Below are 6,554 nucleotides of genomic sequence, written 5' to 3' on the forward strand. Positions count from 1 at the left end.
ACATATTTTTGAACTTATCAGCTTGCATCTTTGTAAAACAGCAGAAGATACAATTTGAAAGGATCATCCATGGAGAGGAAGAGCACCATTAAAATCGGTTAATGTAGAAGTATGTGAAACCTATGAAGGCATCGCTTGTGGATGTAAGAATTTTACAAAGATGAACTACATAGTTTTATTGAATATTCAGCATACAAACAGAGGAGGAGAATATATTTCAATTTTTTATGGCTATGCCATAAAACATGGCTATTTGGAAGATGGTTCAGCAGAATGGAGGTCCTTGGAGGAAAAAGATGAATCTTTTCAAGCACCTATTAGCAGCATGAAATAATTTCCCAGATGATTTTTGGCTGAAAAAGTTGCAATTAAAGCTAATGTTCAGAATGTTGCTCCTAGAAAACCAGTAAGTGATATGGCACCTTATTAATGATGGTATGAATAGAAACCAAGTGTTGGCCATTTAAGAGTATTCTTGATGGCGCACGCCATCAAAAGTCATCATCAACGTCATCCGCGCCATGCGCCTTCAACGTTGAAGACCGGGTGAAGCTGCTCAAGTTACCCTTTCCATTTTCTCGTCTCTCTCTCTCTCTCTCTCTCTCTCTCTCTCTCTCTCTCGTGTTTTTGGCTCTTTTCCGTTCTCGTCCATCCCGTTTTCATCGTGACGTTGCATTCGCAACGTTTTTCGCCCGTCCGTTGTTTGCCGTCGAGGGGGATGGGCTTCTCTCTAACCCCTCCCCCCTTTTTCTCTCCTCTTTTTCTCTTCTTATTTTTCCCTTTAATTTCCCCCTTTTTATCTTATTTGTTTTCTTCTATGTTGTAAGGGGGAGCCCATTTATAAGCCCTTTAATTTCCCTTTAAGGCCCACTTCGGGGCCCATTCCCCCCCCCCTCCCATATAAGGGAGGAGATGGGCGCCCTTAGCTCTCAGACCAAGGAAGAAAAGAGTTGTTTTCTAGCCTATCTTTGGCCTCATGTTTAGAAAATACAAAAAAAAGGAGAGAAAAGGAAGAAAAAGAGAAGGAAAACAAGAAGGAGAGAGAATGGGCAGAACGGAACGGGGACGGGTTGACGCCCGTTCCGTCCCGCCCGTGCGCCCGTTCTAGGGCGGAACGGGAACGGGGACGGGTGCCACCACTGTGCCGCCTCGCACCCGCCGTTGGGCCACCCCAGACAAGCGGACGCCGCTAGAAGCAGCGCCTACGCAACCAGCGGCGCCACCCCCAACCGCGGGCCCTATGCTGCCAGCGGTGGGCGCTGCCACCAACGCGGGCGCCGCCGCAACCAGCGACGCCAGCCCCAGCCGCGGTTGCCGCCCGAAGGGTCACCTACGCTGCCAGAGGCGGGTGCTGCCGCCCACGTGAGCGTGGCCACGACTAGCGGCGCTGCCCCCAGCCGCACACGCCGCCAGAAGCGGCGCCTACGCCACCAGAGGCGGGCACCGCTGCCAGTAGTGGCACCGCCGCCAGCAACGGGCGCTGACACCATCCGTGGGTGCCGCAGCCACCAGCGAGCGCCGCCCCCAGCACCGGGCGCCGCCGCAGCCGCCGGACCGGCTGCAATCGCCAGACCGGTCATAACTGCCCTAGCTGACCGCAGACGCCGCGCGTCGCCACAGCCACCGGAGAAGTCGCAACTGCTAGGGTGGCTGCAACCGTCGGCGCCAGACACCGCCACCGGGTATGTCGTTGCCCCGCGCTGCCACCTCACTGGGCACCGTCACCAGACTCCTCCCCGCACCCTACGCCCCACCAATCACCGCCGACCCGCGACGTCTCGACGAACGACGCCCCAGAGCACCATTCCTCACCGCCCTAAAGAGGTCGTCGCCCCAAGCGCAGGACATCCTCAGCGAGTCTTCCGGCGACCTTTACGAAGGGCTCCAACGCTACTCTGCCTGTCGAGCTGCCGTGATCTCTCTGGCAACTCTCCACCCCACCTGCTCCAAATCATCGGTGACCGTCGATGACACTACACTACGAGCCACCGCTAATGAGGTACGCCGTCCTCTCCCGTCGCTTGTTTATTTACCACTTGCAGAATATTTTCGTCTTGACTTTACCGCACTCGTGCTAGGCAGGTGAGAGAGGATGAATTGAGAGGACAACGATCATTGAGTGTCTTACCGGTACGGATGAGTACATATGTTACGTGCGAGCCCTACGGATAGATTCCGTTTGGCCGTAGACGCCTTTGTCGCTCCGACGAGGTTCGAGAGGCCACTATCGCCGTCACCCGGTGACCCCCATCCAAGCTTGGAGCTCAGTGCCGCCCTCGAGTCGGAGCCTGCACGTACGACACGTAGGGCATTCATTGCATCATAGTTACATCGACCCGTTAGAGTTTGATCCTTCAGACAACGACACTGCTGTAATCCGATACATTATCCCTTACCGACACCAAACCATCATATTTGGTGTCGACCGAACAACGTCCTCGACGACGTCCGACATCTAATTGGTATCAGAGCCCGGTTGTGGACGCGCACATCACGTCTCTGACCCCGCATAGTCGTCATTCCTGCATCGCATCCCATCATTTGGAAAACCCATTTAGGTTCCCTTAGGGACATGGCCATCAAGACACGATCGAGCAGGAGGGCGCAAACCGGAGGTTTGGCCTCCCCGCGACATTGGATCGTCGCCCCATGAGATAGGCCACCGTACGGCCCTCTCGGAACACCATCCTGCGACGACCGTAGGCGGCCCATCACAGCCACCTATGGAGCCCGCCCAGACCGCACTCGCCGAGACAAGTGCCCCCGGACTGTCCGGTTCACGTGAGCACACACGTGCACGCCGTGGACACCGACGGTTCCCATGGATCTCCCTGAGGTCACTAGGTGTCTCATCACCTAGTGACAATGAGGATAGGGTGACGATGAGTCATCGCCCCCACGGGCAAGCTCCCGTTGATGAGGTTTCATCGAGGGCCGCCGGTGCACGTGACCGAGGAGCAAGACGTGCACGAGAAAGACCGCACCAGCAGCAACGACCCCGGGAGGACCCTTCCGAGGAGCAAGGGGTGTATCTCCGCACTATGGCAGCTTTTGCCGAGCGCGTCGAGCAGTTGATTGCGAGCTCACTACCTCCAGTACCCGACGCCGTACCGGCGCTCGTGGCTCTAGAGCAAGCCCGTGACCCGCCTCAGGTCGCACGACACCCAGATCGTTCGAGGAGTCCCTACAAAAATGACAAGTACGTGGAGCACGACGGAAGGCCAGACAAGGAGCTTCGAGATCGGTGCCAAGCCCGATACCCGGCACACGACCCACCGGACATCCATGCACACGATAGACGATACCCACGTGATGACTCCGATTGTGGGTACGAGTCTGACTTACCGATTCTCCAAGACGAGTACGTCCAGCCATATGACCGAACAACCGAGGCCGACATACCGGCCCGCCCAGAGGACTAGGTCCGGCATGACGATCATGGTTACATCGCCGACCGACCGACCCGCCAAGGCGAACGCGCCTCGCACCATGATCGAGATGACGAGGCCGACATACTGGCTTGCCGAGACGATTACGTCTGGCACGACGACCGTGGTTATGCTCTGGACCCACTGGCCCGTTGAGATGAACACGTCTGACGCCACGGTCGAGGACACAAGGCCGACTGACCGACCCGTCAGGACGAATATGTCCCGCATTATGATCGTGAGAACGACGCCACCCCACCGGCTCGTCACGAAGACTACGTCTAGCCCCATGATCGTACGTGTGACGCCAATCCACTGGCACGCCGTGACGACCACTTCCGGCCCCACCACCAACGGTACGCTGAACCAGACGACATTCCCCGATACCTGCCACGCGTGATGCCCGACATCCGTGCACCACACGATGACCATCAATGACACTGGGATGACCACGACCACGACCTGACCCCGCCTCAACGATGCGTCGACCAGTGTCACGAGGATCACTTGGAGCCCCTATGGCATCCAGACGACGACGAACGCTGACAAGAGGAGCACCGCACTCGGATCCAGAAGAGCGTGTATCTCGACGTTGCCATCTTTGAGGGGTCTCGAAAACCCAAGGAGTTCATCGACTGGAAGTCGAGCATAAATTCTTATTTCCAGTGGTATCGAATGGACGACAACTTGTGCGTTAAATATGCGGAGACAAGACTTGGCGGACAGGCCAAGATCTTCTGGGAGAACGAGCGAGTCGCTGCCAAGCGACGAGGATGGCCCATCATGTCTTGGGCTGAAATGGCACTAAAGTTGAGGAGTAAGTACGTGCCGCGACAATACCAAATGTTGCTATTCCTCACGTGGCTCGACCTTAGGCAAGGTTGACTTTCCGAGGCGGAGTATATCGAGGCATTCAAAGAATGCCGGATGCGGTGTCGACTCGTGGAGGACACGCGAATCATCATCGGTCTATTTGCCCACGGGCTTCAACCGACCCTTCGCAACGAGGTTCTTAAGTGCAACCCCGTAGAGGTCGACGAAGCCTAGCATTTAGTGGAGTACATGGAGCATCCGAGTGATGAAGCCCCTGTGCATGCCACTCACACCGCGCCCTAAGCGACACCCCCCCGCTACCGTACGGGCCTCCCAGAACTCCGCAGGGCAAGGATTTTCCCCCGTCATCTCCATGGGTTCTTCCCCACCCGCTTGGGCCATCACGAGTGATACTCCGGCCTGTAGCACTATTGTCAGTCAAGCACCCCTTACGTGCTTCAAGTGCCAAGGGAAAGGGCACAGAGCTAGATAGTGTCCGTCTTTAGCCCTCTTGATCGATACGAAAGCGGCCGAATAGGACCAGAATGTACACCTGGATCCGTTACCTGACAACAACAATTGCACAGACGAAGAGATCACGAATGGGTACGAACCACCCAACCCCCGGGTCAGGTACATCCAGATAGTGGACGCCGGCACGATCCCGGCAACCGCTCCATGCCCCAGCGCTCGCCGAATTGCTAGCACCACCGCTGACCGCCCAAGCACTAGTGGGACGCCCATCCCACCTGACAATGTCTCACAAGTCAACCCCACACCTGTCCCACAGAGGACAACCCCGATGGCCGACACGATGCTACGAACATCGGTCTTCTGCACGTTTGTACGGATCAACGACAAAGTGTGCAAGTTGATGGTGGATAGTGGTAGTTGCGTCAACGCCATATCAGACACGATGGTTGCCTGACTGGGGTTTGTGACCATGCCTCATCCTACACCCTTTGACGTGTCGTGGATCGACGCTTCATGAATGTCGGCGAAGCAGCAATGCCACGTCTTGTTAAAAAAGGGAACGTATGATGAGACCGTCCTGTGTGACATCCTTCCTATGAAAGTAGGAAGCATTATCTTAGGTCATCCCTAGATCTATGATAATGACATCATCATAGCCGATAGAGCGAACACGTGTTCGTTTTTGCATAAGGGATGACGGGTCACGGGATACCCTTACACCATGAAGGCTACAGCAAAGAATGTCCCGACCAAGGTGGTCGGGCTAACGACCGTTCGCTATATCGGGGGTGCCACCCGAAGCGGTGCCTACACCACCAGACGCAGGCCCCAACGCCCACACGGGCGCCACAAGGACCAGTGGCACCACCCCCAGCCACGGGCGCTGCTCGAAGCGGCGCCTACGTCGCCACCGGCGGGCGCCGCCGCGACTTGCGATGCCGCCCCAGGCGCACGCGCCACCCGAAGGGGCGCCTATGCCGCGAGAGGCGGGTGCCGTCGCCCACGCAGGTGCTGCCGCGACTAGCGGCGCCACCCCCATCCGCACGTGCCGCTAGAGGCAGGCGCCGCCGCCAGCAGCGAGCGCCACCTCCAGCAGCGGGGGGTGCAACCAGCCGCGGGTGCCGCCCCCAACAGCAAGTGCCGCCACAGCTGTCGGACCGATCGCCATCGCCGGAGCGGTCACAACAGCCCCAGCTGACCGTAGACACCGGGCAAAACCGCAGCCACCGGAGCAGTCGCAACTGCTAGGGTGGCTGCAACCGTTGGCGTCGGACGCCGCCACCAGGTATGCCGTTTCCCCGCGCTGCCACCTCACTAGGCGCCGTCACCAGACTCCTACCCGCACCCTACGCCCCACCAATCGTCGCCGAACCGCGACGTCTCGACGAACGACGACCTAGGGTGCCATTCCTCACCGCCCCAAAGAGGTCGTCGCCCCAAGCGCAGGATATCCTCAACGAGTCTTCCGGCGACCTTTACGAAGGGCTCCAACGCTACTCTGCCTGTCGAGCCGCCGTGATCTCTCTGGCAACTCTCCACCCCACCTGCTCCAAATCGCCAGTGACCGTCGACGACACTGCACTACGAGCCACTGCTAATGAGGTACGCCGTCCTCTCCCGTCGCTTGTTTATTTACCACTTGCAGAATATTTTTGTCTTGACTTCACCGCACTCGTGCTAGGCAGGCGAGAGAGGATGAATTGAGAGGACAACGATCATTGAGTGTCTTACCGGTACGGATGAGTACGTATGTTACGTTCGAGCCCTACGGATAGATTCCGTTTGGCCGTAGACACCTTCGTTGCTCCGATGAGGTTCGAGAGGCCACTATCACCGTTG

This window comes from Wolffia australiana, chromosome 13 (assembly GCF_029677425.1).
Source record: "Wolffia australiana isolate 7733 chromosome 13, ASM2967742v1".
NCBI lineage: Eukaryota > Viridiplantae > Streptophyta > Magnoliopsida > Alismatales > Araceae > Wolffia > Wolffia australiana.